Source organism: Sorex araneus, chromosome 6, assembly GCF_027595985.1.
Source record: "Sorex araneus isolate mSorAra2 chromosome 6, mSorAra2.pri, whole genome shotgun sequence".
Lineage (NCBI taxonomy): Eukaryota > Metazoa > Chordata > Mammalia > Eulipotyphla > Soricidae > Sorex > Sorex araneus.
In genome coordinates, this window is record NC_073307.1 from 55,654,366 (window position 1) to 55,669,312 (window position 14,947).

Here is a 14,947-nt window from a genome sequence, read left to right on the forward strand (position 1 = left end):
ATCACTCTACAAACTGCAATAGAAATTTTATGCTAGTTAAATGAATTGTCTTGAATAAACATATTATACTCCTTGAAAAGTTACTGTTGAATTTATGAAGTATTTTTGATTATCCATTATAAATACTAGAATCTGCATTACAATCATCTCCATATGGTAAAAATTTCATACCAGTGTATACATAATGAATATAATGATTTTAGGCATATACATGACATAAAGGCTTTTACTCAAAACAATAAAAGTTCTGTATTTTCTCCTCCCTGTATCTGTTTGCTCACTTTTAAATAATATAATTGAGGTAATATCAATAAATATTTTATTGATTCATAATAGGCATAATGAAAATGACACTAAAATCACTATTTTTGAACAAAAACTTCCTTTGAACCAATTTTTCATCTGTCAGTAAAAACTAAGGCCTTCAGGAATATAGGGAAGTCTATTACATTATTCATAAGGGATAGCATATAGTACATCTTTAGTATTCCTTTCAGTCTTTGATTTCCCATTACAAAATTATCATGATCACCATCACGAAATCCCATTGACTTTCGAGTTGCTATTCATCAGGAATAGGATGAATGTAACCTCTACATTCATCCTATTCCTGAGATTTTAGAAGCCTCTCTCCCAACGATGCCGCATTGGAGGCTCTTTCAGGGTCAGGGGAATGAGATTCAGCAGGTTACTGGCTTTGGCATATAGATACACCATGGGAAGCTTGCCAGGCTGTCCCATGTGGTCAGGAAGCTCTCAGTAACTTGCTAGTTTCTACCAGAAACTAGCATAATTACATCTGATCATATTTTCACAGTTATAGTAGATTGTTTCATTAATGCAAGATTTCTCAGTAGTTTCAGATATCTTGCATGTTGTATTATTTTTTTGTTTGGAGGTACTGCCCACACCTGGCAATGCTCCAGGCTCTGCGCTCTGCAGTCATATCTGGTGGGCTGAGGGAGATCATAATAGATGCTAGTGATTTTACGTGGGTCAGCTGCGTTGAAGGCAGGCTCACTACCTGCTATACTATCTCTAACCCCAGCCTGTTGTGATTTTTGTAAAATGACTGTTGATTGATTTAGCAAAATAGAGTGTAATAGTACGTATTAAGGTAATAATGTGTGAGATGGGATTAAGGAAAGATTGGAAGGGATTCAGATGTGCCTTTATGTATCAAAGGTCAATTATGAAGTATGCTGAATTATTTTAGATTAATTGAAGGTCAATTTATGAAATTTGCTGAATTATTTTAGATTGTTCAAGTGTATAGTAAGTTATTCAAATAAAGTCAAGGAAAAGATACTGTAGGAAAGTTCTTTTCCAACTGAATAAGAATATTAAGTGATTAAAAGAATTAAAAATTTCCATCCAACATTTTAAACTGTCACCATTTAATTTATGCTATAATAGTTTTTCAACTTTTTAATACATTTTTTAATTGAATCACTGTGAGAACAGTTACAAAGCTTTCAGGATTAAGTCTCGGTCATACAAACACTCATCCCTTCACCAGTGCACGTGTTCCACCACCAAGAACTCCAATATAACCCCCCTCCCACTCCCCACCCTGCATATGTAGGAGATAATTTTCACTTTACTCTCTTTACTTTGATTACATTCAATTTTTGACAGAAATCCCACTTTTCTTATTTGGAGATTTTTCTCCCAACAACCAGACCTGCCGAACAGGCATCTTTAGATCATTTGTTTTCTATTGCTGGTAATGAAGAGAATATGATGTTGCATGGCTGCAAAAGCACCTGCACGGTTTTGGAATAATGGTATTTTAGTAACTAAGTCCAGAGATATTTCTGCAGCCACTGGTTCCGAGATTGGTTTATGTGCGTCTAGAATCATGGCTGTTCGGAGCAGAGGAGCTGTTAGTGGGCGTCCACTTGGGGTCTCATTTGGGCAGGGAGCAGGGCTGGTTCTGCCCCCTCATCGCGAGATTTCCAGCGTGCCCCATCACTGCAAGCTCCTACCCCTATGTCCACTTGCAAACATCTCTGGAATGAGTAAGAGGTCATAAATAATGGATCAATGAAAATGATAAAGGAATAAAAATATTATTGATTTAGATATGACATAATTGAATTATTTGGGTATTTATGTTTGATAATGCTAAAAGAAATTGACATTTAATTTTATGAGATGTAGATATTAACTATTAGAATTGTCATTTACTAAGAGAAATAATAAGTTATTAGAATATCATAATTTAGGAAATTAAAAATGTATTACTCTTTGCAAAAACTTTCTTGTGGTGATCCATGAAGTGATGTATAATTCTCACTTTATTCTTTATTGCAAACACTATTTGTACTCAAGGTTTTGTAAGAAGTGGTCTTTCTGTAGAGCTGAAGAGAGAGTTCAGAGGGTAGGGTGCATGTGCATTCAATTCCCGACAACTCAGATGGTCCCATTAGCCTTACTAAGGTTTATCTCTTAGTATTGAGTCAGAAGTAAAATCTGAATACCCTTTACACAGTGAAAAAAGAAAAACCCAAATCTTTCTTTGGCTTATAGATCTATAAGAATTTAATTGTTAGAATAGTTGTCACTTTGAATCTACTTAAGAAATGTCTAAAGTTTCATGTACCAATTAATTTATTCTATTCCAGATGTCAGGTGGATTCAACCTGGGGCTAAGGTCTCGGAAGTGGCTATGAGCCAGGGCATGCAGACCGCTTCTGAAGGTGCAGCCTGGCACCAGCAAGGAGACCTTGTCAATGCAGGCTTATGGCACAGTGTTTCCAGTAGCCTGTGGTGGCATGAGAGCAATAGCTCCTGAGAATGAGCTTGCAGAGTCTATCAAGCCTGAGAGCTGCCAAATTGGTGTCTTTAAGCCCTTTAAATATGGTGATGCGCAGCCATAGAAAACTCCATGTGCCTAGCACTATGAGCAACCCATAGTAACCCAAGTTGCACATGTCAGTAGACATTGCAAAATTAAACTATCAATAACATAATTTTAGTATTACCAAGAACCCTAGACTTTAAAAAAATGACATATGGGTAAGTAAATCGTCTGCTTTAATTCTGAGCTGCTGACAAAACTGTTGCTACAGGCAGTAGAATATTGGGACCCTCTCTGTGTGTCTCTTTCTCTTTCTCTCTCTCCCTCACCCTCACCTCCTCCTCCCCTGCAATGGAGTCCTATAGATGACTAAGACTTTATCCTTGGCTCTGATTAGTACTTTTCCTCAAATGACACATTGAGAGAGCATAAAACAGTTCTCTACTTCTGTAGTCTAGAGTCTGTATTCTACTTTCTCTTTCAGGACATTCACTGCCTTCTAGATTTTATTTTTCTGGACTGGAGCGATAGCACAGCGGGTAGGGTGTTTGCCTTGCATGCAGTCGACCTGGGTTTGATTCCTCTGTTCCTCTCCTTCATAGTGATTGTATTCTGGCATCTTAAGTCTTGATCCTGTGAATAATATGTACAAATCAAATTTTATTAGAAGGTTCTCAACTAACACAACACTGTTGTTTTTTCTCAGACAGTAGATTGGTCAGATTCTCTCATCTCTCTGTTTCTATTGTGAGTCCTACTTCATCTCTTAATATATGGTTTCTCACCTCTAGCATTTCTTCAATTGATTTCTTGTTATCAGCATACCACTTATTGTTTAGTGGGCATGTTTTCCATTTGACTTTATACTCAGATTTTTTTGATTGGGTGACAAAAGGAACAGTGGAAATTATACTAGGACTCATGAATAAACCCTATTGTGCAAATATTAGCAGCTTTCAGGAATGGAAGTTGACATGCTACTTCTATTGGAGAGTATTTAAGTGATTTATAACAGTAATCACCATAGTTATTAAAAGTTCACTTTTGTTTGAAAGCATCAGGTAAGCTACTGTCATGCAGGTGTTTCAGAATATCTTCAATGGGTATCACAGGAAAACAGCTTCAAACTGCACAATAATTACAATCACAATTTCTGAAGCTATTTCATAGTTTATTATCTTTTTATCTCTTAATTTATAAATCTAGATGCAAGGCTATCTTCAGTGGAAAGAGGACTACCATCCCTTATAGCATGTTCATAGCTGCCTTGAGGACTGATCCAAAGTGTGAGTCAGATTGTACCTTTGGTCCATGGAAAGACTCCTGGTAAGCATTTCTGTGTACTTGCTTTAAAATGGAGGTTTGCAAAACTTCCCTGAATAGCAGTGTTTACATGTGACTCTGAGAGGTTTTGGGTTTCTGTCTTAGAGTAGATGGACTTTACTCTCATTCATGAAAATTTCTCTGTAGTCTCATACTCTTAGAGCAGGCTGTTAGGTTTTTAACTGACTCACTGAACCATCCGCTCTGTATAGATAAAGTAAAATACAGAGGATGGTTTGCTCCCTGAATTTGCTGGATCGATGATGATTCCTCCTCTCAACAGCATTCCTTGGAAAGCTGAACAAAATGAGTGAGAACTCAATACCACCATTCTCGTCGAATCTGAGCTCCAGCAAGTTCTTTGACAAGGAATAGTAGCTATCAGTCATTGTGAAACACACTGCTGTACCCTGCAGTGTCTTCTTGGGTTTATTCCCCTATGGAGCGCCTCTCATCATGGGATCAGTGAGTTTACTATAGGACACAGTAATGTGTAATTCTCCCAGTAAAGGTGTTAGATACAGACTTCTGATTCTGGCGCTAGTACCATGTTTCACAACTGACTTGAGTTTGCATGTTGTAGTGCTTTGTGTGGGGCCCTTGAGTTAATGGGATGACATGGAACTGTCTCTTGGTTCAGGAAGTTCTGTCCTGGGGTTTGTGTATAGTATATTAGCATAGGACTTGTATTTTTGCTCGCAAGTGCATATGGTAGAGAAATTATGACAGTGCATTATGATTCCTCAGTGAAGTACTGTATGTTCTGAGGCAATTGGCCCTGGATTTGAAGCTATGATTCAGAAGTCCACAGTTATTTATACTTTAGTTTCCTATGCCTGTGTGATTCTTTGCATAGTGTCATGGTGGTGTTTGCTCCACTTAAGTTGTGAAATTCCAATACTTCTTGGGATGTTGTCTGCTTAAAAAATCAAGGTTCTCGTATGAATTTAGTCAGAATTGCCAGATGATCTATAAAATGTTTTGTGTTCTATCACAGGATTCATTAAGAACAATTTTCTGCCTTGGTGTCTAAGCAAGGAGGATCTTATACTTTGTCCACTGTGATCTCTTCTGGACTCAGTAGATAAATTATGATAGTAGATGGTTCTGTGTGTCTGTATGTTTGGTATTGCGTATAGATGATGTGAATATACACAATTCCTGTTTCTGTTTTTTGTTCTCCATGAGTGTGTGATTGTGATTAAAAGATTTTTGTTGGCATTTTGAGTTCCATTGGTGCTCATTTCCTAATTGTAAAAAACTAAGGAAAGCCGAGGGGTGAGTGCACTCGCGGGCTCTCCGGGCAGCTGTGCCTCACCGCCTGCGTTCGGTGCTCTGGAACCTCGGTGTATGGGCTAGATCGGGACGGCCGGTGGTCAAGGACAGGCGAAGGAAGAACAAGGACCAAGCTGGTTGCTGATTAGTTACCGTTTATTCAATCTTCCATCTTTCTCATCTCCCGCACTCCCAGCTCTGGCCTCTCTCTGGATCAACTGCTGCTTCTTTCTGGCTTCTCTCCTCTCTCCTCCTACTTGTCTCTCCCACCTTGCCCTCTAGGCTACACCCAGCCAGGTAGCAAAATCAACATAAGAAAGCCCTTCCTGAAGGCAGGGTATTCCAAAGCCCTTCCTGACTCTTAAGGTTTTTTTCTTTTCCTTAGTACAGGAACTTATTAACATCTTAATACTAGTTATTTTTGTATGGACATAGCAAGGGATACATTGAGGCTTGCAAGGCAGTTCTCCTGGCAACATCTTGCCACAGGCTCAGACCACAGCACTCAGGCCAGATTAATCATTCCTCACCCTAGCAGGGTCCAAGTTTAGTTATCACTGTTTGGATCCTGACAGCATTTGTCCATGATCAAGCTCTTAACTTATAGTTAAGCATTAGGCACTTTGGCCAGGCCCATCTCGATGCCAGTGTAGCACACAACTCACTGCTTGCCCTGGGTCCTTCTTGTCCCACGTCGGGACCGTGCTTTGGGGGTGCTAGTAAGTAAGGGCAGCTGAGGCTTAGGTCAAGAGAACAGATGCCCTGGAGGAAAATATCATGTAGAGTCAAATGACTCCCAGGTTACAAAAGCATAACATTTGTTACGTCTTCCTGTGTCCATACAAAAAAGACTTGCTCTGAATAAACTATGCAAAGGACTCAAGGAGAAGAGAAAAACATTATTTACAAGTCAACAGAACACTAAGAAAGAAGCTACAAATAAACAAAGATGAATAGGAGCACTGTAACGGGAGTAACCCAATAAACCTAAACTACTGAGGCTATGTTATCCTACACCTAATGAACCACTCTGGACAACTGAGACAGCTAACAGTATGATGTATGATTTTGGTTGTGTTCTATGAGGTGTATGAGATGTGGGAACCTTGCCTCTATGCAGTTAGGGTAGTTGAATCACTCACACAGGATTCATATAGCCCTAAAATGTTTGATTCATACCCAAAGGAGAGAATCCCAGCCCAGTATCTAGATTGTCAACATAGGGTTGTTCCCTAGTCAGATTTCATTTTGGGAAACTGTCATGTGTTGGGAATTTGGAGGTGTTTCTATCTGAGATACTGTTCTAGCTCTGGGATACGGTGGGTATATATTGACATTTGCCAATGTCATCCCTACCAACTCAATCTCTAGTGTCTCACCAAGGGCATTGCTTTGAGGTTTGGAATATGGCAAGAATTCCCTCATTTTTGTTTCCATCATTGTCCACTTGGCTTAATGTAATAGTTTCAGAAGCGTCTGCCTATCCAGCTACTCATGTCACCCCTAAACCACTTCAATAGTTACCATTAGCCTTACCTTCCTTTACTGTGCAGCCTAAGTTCAGCACAGATTTGATTAGTAATAGCTGAAATAAAATTGCTGGGATTTCTGGGGACTGGTGGGTATATATGCATGTACAGAACTGATTCGAGATCTCAAAATGTTTCTGATGTGTTTGCACTTCTCAGTTGGTGTAGGCCTGCAGGGCCTGTTGTTTGGAGTTAAAAGAGGAGTCTTACCTGTTATCGGATGTCCAGAGATGCCTAGCTGTATTGGATGAAGTGTGAGTTAGGACACACCTCTGCGACTCTGGAAGATTCCTGGTGGTGAGCATTCTTTCTTCATTTTTCTGTTTTCCAATTGAGCTTCTCAGAACTCCCTGAGTAGTGGTGAAGGTATCCAAGATGTCTGTTTTCTCTCTCAGAGTACAAGGCTTTTACCCCAGATCATGGGAGTTTCTTTAAATCCTCAAATGCCTTGTAGGCCATGAGTTCATTAACTCACCTGGTAAGCCCCCTACTGTGCATAATACAGGTGAAGATGGTAGCCTCCCCAAGTTTGCTGGATCGATGATGATTTCCTCTCAAAAGCATTCCTTGGAAAGCTGAACAAAATGAGTGAGAACTCAATACCACCGTTCTCCTCGACGCTGAGGTCCAGCAAGCTCTTTGACAAGGGATGATGATAGCCATGAGTTACATAATTTCTCAGGAATTATTCTCCAGTATCTCCTGGGTTTTCTTCCCCTTTGGAGTGCTTCTCATTTAGGGTATAGTGGATTTACTGTATGATATAGTGATGAATATCTCCCACAGTAATGGTGTTGATTGCAAACCCGTGGTTGAGGCTGTGCTGTCACATATCATAGCTGACTTGAGTTTGCATATTTTGGTCCTTGGTACAGGCCCCTGATGTGATGGCATGGCATCTTACTACTTTTTACAAAGAATTCTATCCTGAGAAGGATTTCTAATATTGAAGCCAGAGACAACAGGACTAACCTTATGCTTCAGATATGTTGACCATGTATTATGTTATTTCAGCAACCCAGTGTAGATACTGAGGCAGATTATGGGTAGTAAACTTGCCCTCAAAAGTTCTTATTCATTCTGGTAGAGGGTAACAGGACCCTGAACAAGGCCTGCCCAGCATATAGTCCCTTTCTCGTTAGATTTGCACAGTGAAACTGTTCTGTGTTATTATCTGAGATGTGTGTGCCCTCTGAGATGTTATACTCTTAGCTCTGTGAATATTATGTCTTATCATGTTTTGAGTTTAAATGGTGGCATTCCATCATGGACAAGATCTTCTGGAATTTTCACATGTTCTCCAAGGCTTACAATTGAAACTAGTATGAGTCCTCATATAATTCCTTTTGCTTTTGGAAACAACTTAGACCCTATTGTGCTGCATAAGAGAATTTCTGACTTGCACAACTTATATTACATGAATATCATCATTTGCTCTGTTATTCTATATGTCTCAGGGAGGGCATACAATTGGACAACAAGGAAAGGAGTCTGGCCAGAAATTTTTTATATACATGTCTATTGATGTTTTCCAGGCTTTATTTGAGATTTTCAGATGCATCAGCCATATGCACTTCATTTTTCTTCAATACAAAACCTATATTTTATATTTCATTATTCATATAACTCCCCTTGTAAATGTCCAACATAGCTTTGTGTTATGATAGATGAAATAAAATTTACAGCTTACTTGGGGAATTAATGAATGTGTATGCATTTCCTGAACCTCGGTGCATTTCTAGTTCTTCCCTGGTTTTATATCCACTTCTCAAGGGGAAACAGTCTGCAAAGCTTGCTGTCTGGAGTGGAAAGAGATCCTTCACCTGTCATCAGATGTCTAGAGATGTTTGGGTGTATTGGCTGGATTGTTGGTCCAGGTGCACATCTGGCACTCAGAAAGACTACTGGTGGTAAGGATTCCTTTCTTCTGAGCTCTGTTCTTTCTGGATGGGCATCTCAGAATTGCCTGAGTGGTGGTAAGTGCACTTGTATCCAAGAACTCTTGGGTTTCTCTCTTAGAGTGCATGGCCTCTATCCTAGTTCTTGTAACGTTCTCTGGGCCTTCAAATGCCTTGCAGTCCATGATGTCATTAAGTCACCTGCTGATCCACCCACTCTTTGTAGGTACAGGTGACATTGTAATCTCCCTGATTTTGCTGGATCGATGATGATTCCCTCTCTCAAAATCATTCTTTGGAAAGCTGAACAAAATGAGTGACTACTCAATATTGCCGTTCTCCTCGACTCTGAGGTCCAGCAAATTTTTTTGACACGGGATGGTAGCCATGAGTCACATTGTTTCCCTTGGCAGTGTGATGCTATATTTTCTTGTGATTCTTTTCCTTAGGAATTCCTTTCATGTGGCCACTGGGCTTGGCTCAGGGAGTTCTGCCGTTTGATTGTATCTAGTAGAGATATCAGAATATAAAGATGCTATGCTTGAGAAATCTTATTACTGTCCAATTTTTCCTTAGTGAGGTACTGAATGTTCTGAGGCAGTTGAACCTGGGGAATAAGCTTAGACTCATGGAGTAAAGGATATGGCTATCTCTTGCTCAGTTTCAGATGCCTGTGTGATTTCTTGCATTGTGGCCACAGATAGGGTCTTCCCCTGTCGTGTAAATTTCCTAAGCCATGAGGACCAAAAGTTATAGAAGAATCCAAACTCCTTGTGTAAATGTGGTGAGAGTTGAAATATATTTTATGAGTTGATTTTTGAAAGTTAAGATCAACTCTTGGCCTTGGTGTTTACATGCTGGTGTTTTGGCTTTGATATTTTTGTTTACTCACTTTACTTTCATGAAACATATGCCATGTTTTATTTTTACAGGGTTATCCATATATTTGTGTCTGAATATTTGGGCTTCTTTATGATTGTTGTGTTTGTATGTGTGATTGCTGCGACCACTGGTGATTTTCGATTATCTATTCCAATGGGGTCATTTACTAATGATCCCACTCAAGATTATTTCTGTTGGATGAAATGATTTCTGGGGACAATACCTGCACAAAATCTTTGGTGGGTTCATGTACAGAGGACTTATACTACTTGTTGAAGTTTATATTCATCTCCCCAGTTGGGAGAAGTGACCCACAACCTGACAACAATATGAGTGTTTCATATACAGGTCACCTTGTGGGAGACCATACTTTTTTGATGTCTGGAGGTATATATGTGAGCCCTAACATCTTTTCATCAAAGCTTTCTGGATATAATGTTTTAAGATTTCCTGAGTGGCAGTTTACCTAAGTTATTAGTATGTCATTGGATTTCAATACAATCATCTTCAATGGGATTCCTATTCTCCAAGGCTGATAATTATAATCAATTGTAACTGAGTCCTCTTCTATTTGGAATATCAGCTCCAGCACTCTTGTATCAACCTCTATATTCTGCCTTCATATACTATTTCAAATACTGTTGCATTTTGATCTGTGTCCCTGTGTGTACAAACCACCACATGCTGTTTCATAATCTCTTATGGCCAGTTATGAAGTTTGTATGAGGTCGGAGTACAGGACTCTAAGCAGGATTCTTTCATGTTTATGCATTCAGTTATGTACACCAGCTTGCTGCAAGATATTTGGAAGCATTAGCCATGCATATTGATATTTTGCTCCAATACAATGATTTATGTTATGCTTGCCTCCCCTTTCTAAGCTTTATCATATTTTTGCCTCATATTAGATGAAATAAAATTCACAGTTTGCTTAGAGGACTTAGGTTGTAGATATTTCCTGAGCCTGGATGGAATTTTAATACTTTCTGTGTTTTATATTCACTTTTCAGGGGCAGTTGCCTACAAGACTTGCTGTATGGAGTGGAAACTTTCTTCACCTGTCTTTGGATCTCTGGAGATGTCTTGGTGTATTGGCTGGAGTGTGGGTTAGGGTACACCTTTGGCACTCAGAAAGACTTCTGATGGTAAGAATTCCTTGTTTCTGTGCTCTGTTATTTCTTCTTGGGTTACTAAGAACTCCCTGAGTGCTGCTAAGTGCACTTGTATCCATGAATTCTTGGAATTCTCTCTGAGAATGCGTGGCCTTTATGTACCTCAGTTCTTGGTAGGTTCTCTGGACCTTCAAATGCCTTGAGTTCCATGAGGTCATTAACTCACCCACTGAGCCAGTCACTCTTTATAGATACAGGTGACATGGTTATCTCCCTGATTTTCTTGGATCTGTGATGGTTCTATTTCTCAAAAATATTTCTTGAAAAGCTTAACAAAATGAGTGACAACTCGATACTGCCGTTCTCCTCAGTGATGTTCCAGCAAGTGTTTTGACTAAGGATGGGAGCCATTAGTCACTTTGTTTTCCTGAGCAGTATCCTGCACTGTCCCCCTTGGGCTCTCTTTGGATTACCTCTCATCACAGGTCATTGGATTCAATGTATTATAAGGGTAAAGGTCTCTTGGTTAAACTGTTGTTTTCCAGAATAAAACTGAGGAAGGACTCTTCTTGCTAACTTGAGTTTGCATGATGTGATACTTGGATTGGTTCACATTACCTGATGGCATGGTGTGAGGCATGAAATGGCATGCTGTCCCTTGGCTTAGGAGAATTCTACCCTATATGTCTTTTTAACAGTGAAGCAAGAGGAGTTGTATAATTTTTAAAAATTTTTTATTGAGTCACTATGTGGAAAGTTACAAAGTTTTCAGGTTTAACTCTCAGTTACACAATGCTCGAATACCCATCCCTTCACCAGTGCACATATTCCACCACCAAGAATCCCAGTATAGCTCCACCCCGCCCCCCCCACACCACTAGCCCCTCCACCCTTTGCCCCCCCGCCTGTGTAACTAATAAATTTCACTTTACTTTCACTTTGATTGCATACAATATTTCAACAAAACTATTATTGTTTGGAGAGTCTCTCCCCTAAAGTCAGACCTGCTGAAAAGGAAATGGTTATAGAAGGGACCTTCCTCAATATAGTCAAAGCCATCTACCACAGGCCTACGGCAAGCATCATCCTCAATGGGTGTTACAGTGCTGAGAATACTACAATATATTACAATACATTATGGACCCTCTGTAACTTAGGTGAATGCTATTTGCGTGTTAGTTGAATGCTATTTGCGTGTTACATATGGTGTTCCTTATGTTTCCATATAACTCTTAAACTTGTGTATTAGGGTGATGACTTTGATTGCGCTCTTTCATTGAGTTACAGTTCCTATAAGACTCCCCTTTATGTTGTTTGCATGCTATAGAAGAACCTATTTCTTACTGTTTCTTTTCAAGTCATGGTCAACATCATGATTAATATTATGCCTACCTCCCTTTTTTAATTTAAAGTTCAGCATAAGTTAGATCACTGATAGCTGATAAAACATCCCATGATATTCAGGGGACTGTTGGGTGCATGTGTGTTACATGGTCCTGCATGCAGGATCCAGAGTGTTTATGGTTTTTGTTCCAGGGCTTTGACTGGTGGTCTTCTTATCTGGACTTGCAATGATATGGGCCGAAATTCCTGGAAGATGTGGTTCAAGGCACACCTCTAATGCTTGGAAGCCTCCTGATGGTAAGAATATCTTTCATTTGTGCTATCCTTACTCTTAGGATCTCACAAAATTGCCTGATTGTGTTTGTGTCCCAAGAGCTATTGGGTTCTGTCTTATTGAGAACCTACTTTATCCAAGTTCAGGGGCATTTCTCTGGACTGTTTTAATCTTTGTACATGGAGAGGTCATTGGCTCACACTCCAGCCACCCACTCAGTTTGTACCCTAACATTGCTGGATCGATGATGATTCTTTCTCTCAAAAGCATTCCTTGGAAAGCTGAACAAAATGAGTGAGAACTCAATACCACCGTTCTCCTCGATGCTGAGGTCCAGCAATTTTCTTTGCCATGGGATGGCAGGTATGATGGATGTTTCCCTGGGTGGTATCCTGTGATGGCTTTCAAAACTTGGACTATGAAATACTTCTTGATGTCCTCAGTGGACCAATTATAAGGTGACAATATCTCCCAGTGAAGGTATTGTTTATTGGACCAACTGGTCAGCTCTCATGAGTGAATATAGTGGCTATTCGCATGCTGCACTAAGTTTGATTTCATTTTGTCGGGATGCCTCTTGTCTATTGGAGTTTCATTGCAACTTTGTTTAGCATCTGAGCAAGAAAACATATAATACGTTGGATAAAAAGAGCTTGTCCTTGGGGCTTGAGCAATATCACAGTGGATAGGGCATTTGGCTTGCATGTGGCCGACCCGGATTCGATCCCCAGCATCCCATATGGTCCCCTGAGCACCACCAGGAGTAATTCCTGAATAAAAAGTTAAGATTAACACCTGTGCATCGCCAAAGTATGACCCAAAAAGCAAAAAAAGGAGCTTGTCCTTGAGTATTTGTGATAATGTACTATATTCCATCAGTAAAATAATCTGTGTCCTGTGGCCTTTTGTTTTGGTACTCCATTTGTTCTTATGTGCTTAGTGACTTTGCAATCATTGCCTTAGTTTCACCTGCCTGTGTGTTTCCTCATATGATGGCTCTGGTGGTGTCTGTTCCAACTACCAGGTATAAATTTCACTTGACTGTTGACTATAGACTATATCAGTGTTCTCATATAATGTGGTCAGAGTTGCCAGACATATCCTGAGCTCATATGTGTCATGCCAGTTGAAGCATTCAGATTAAATTTTCTCTTTGTGACTATGCAATGATAATCCTATTCTTTCCACTTGGAATTCCTCAATACAGACAATGGATATTCGTAATTTATGGTTGTATGTATCTGTGAGTCTGTATGTTTTGTTCTTTGTATGAGTGATATTTTTGTGATATCACTCATGTGGTATTTGTGACAGCTATGAATGTGTATTTTGAATTCCTTTGTGGTTATTTGATAGTGATCCATTCTGCCTATATAAGATAGCTAATGATAAGATTTCTGATGAGTGTTGTGAGTTGTAGGGACCATGGATCACTAAGTCTTTGAGTGGAAGTATCACACAGAGAAATAATACTGCCCTCAGACAGTCCTATTCATTCCATGTAGAGAGCAGCAGGACCCAGCATGAGGTCTCCCAATCACTAAGGTGTTTATTGGTCAGATTGGCATTTTGCAGACTGTCATGTTTTGGTAACTGAAGGTGAGTATACTCTGAGATATTGTCCTCTGAACTCTGGGTACCTAATTCTGAGTTTTTTATAAAAGGTGGCATTCCTACATGGGAATAACCCTCTGGAATGGTTATATGTTCTCCCTGGACCATTAAGAGTCCTCACAGAGTTCCTCTTGCTGTTGGAATGAACTTAGGCAGTTCTTAGTAACCGAGCATTTACTCGGTGTAATAAACCGAGTAAACCTTTGTTTGTCATAACTGAAATTTTCTGACTGGCAGAAGCTATATTATAAGAATATCATCACTAGTTTTCTTATCCTCTAAGGCTCAGTGAGGGTATTTTACTAGGGTTCTAGAGAAGAGTTTGACTACAAATCACTAAAGTTTGTGTCCATATATCTGCCTTTGGATTGATGTGATATTTTTTAGCACTAAGCCATACACACCATCATGTTTCTCCAATACAAGATCTAGATTTTTATTATTATAAGATTCAACATAGATTTGTGTTGTGATAAAATAAAATTAATCTTTACCCAGGGATTGATGTGATTACATTCATATCTTGAGCCTGGATATATTTCTTATACTGCCCTTGATTTCTGTCCACTTCTCAGGGGCAAGGGCTCGCTGTTTGGAGTAGAAAGCAATCCTCCACCTGTCATCAGAGATATCTAGGTTTATTGGCTGGAGTGATAGTCAGGGTGGACCTCGGCACTCAGAAAGACTCCTGGTGGTAAGAATTCCTTTTTTCTGTGCTCTGTCATTTCTGCTAGGTTACTAATAACTGCCTAAGTGCTGTTAAATGCACTTGTATCCAATAATTCTTGGAATTGTCTCTTAGAGTACATGGCCTCTATGTACTCCAGTTCTTGGGAGACTCTCTAGACCTTCAAATGCCTTGCATTACATGAGGTCTTTTACTCACCCACTGA

The 14,947-nt window shown here is 39.5% G+C and overlaps 1 long non-coding RNA gene and 5 other non-coding genes across 7 annotated transcripts in view; all 6 read left to right on the top strand.

The window, feature by feature from the left end:
• Positions 1-3,067: 3,067 nt before the first annotated feature.
• The window catches only part of LOC129406078 (uncharacterized), a 46,300-nt gene continuing 34,420 nt past the window's right edge, over positions 3,068-14,947 (top strand). The window contains exons 1-6 of one of the 2 annotated variants that reach the window (XR_008630789.1): positions 3,068-4,129; positions 7,090-7,227; positions 8,704-8,840; positions 10,721-10,855; positions 12,359-12,463; positions 14,630-14,748. This is a non-coding gene — a long non-coding RNA (uncharacterized LOC129406078). Of the gene's footprint in view, positions 4,130-4,401; positions 4,592-7,089; positions 7,228-8,703; positions 8,841-10,720; positions 10,856-12,358; positions 12,464-14,629; positions 14,749-14,947 lie in introns of those variants that run through there. The other variant, XR_008630790.1, reaches the window with a different exon arrangement.
• On the top strand, positions 4,381-4,477 carry LOC129406248 (small nucleolar RNA SNORD116). Its single transcript, XR_008630901.1, has one exon. It is a non-coding gene; the product is annotated as a small nucleolar RNA SNORD116 (small nucleolar RNA).
• Positions 7,465-7,559, top strand: LOC129406246 (small nucleolar RNA SNORD116). Its single transcript, XR_008630899.1, has one exon. It is a non-coding gene; the product is annotated as a small nucleolar RNA SNORD116 (small nucleolar RNA).
• Positions 9,089-9,185, top strand: LOC129406249 (small nucleolar RNA SNORD116). The gene has a single exon (XR_008630903.1). It is a non-coding gene; the product is annotated as a small nucleolar RNA SNORD116 (small nucleolar RNA).
• LOC129406282 (small nucleolar RNA SNORD116) lies at positions 11,108-11,202 on the top strand. The gene has a single exon (XR_008630905.1). It is a non-coding gene; the product is annotated as a small nucleolar RNA SNORD116 (small nucleolar RNA).
• Positions 12,679-12,775, top strand: LOC129406247 (small nucleolar RNA SNORD116). Its single transcript, XR_008630900.1, has one exon. It is a non-coding gene; the product is annotated as a small nucleolar RNA SNORD116 (small nucleolar RNA).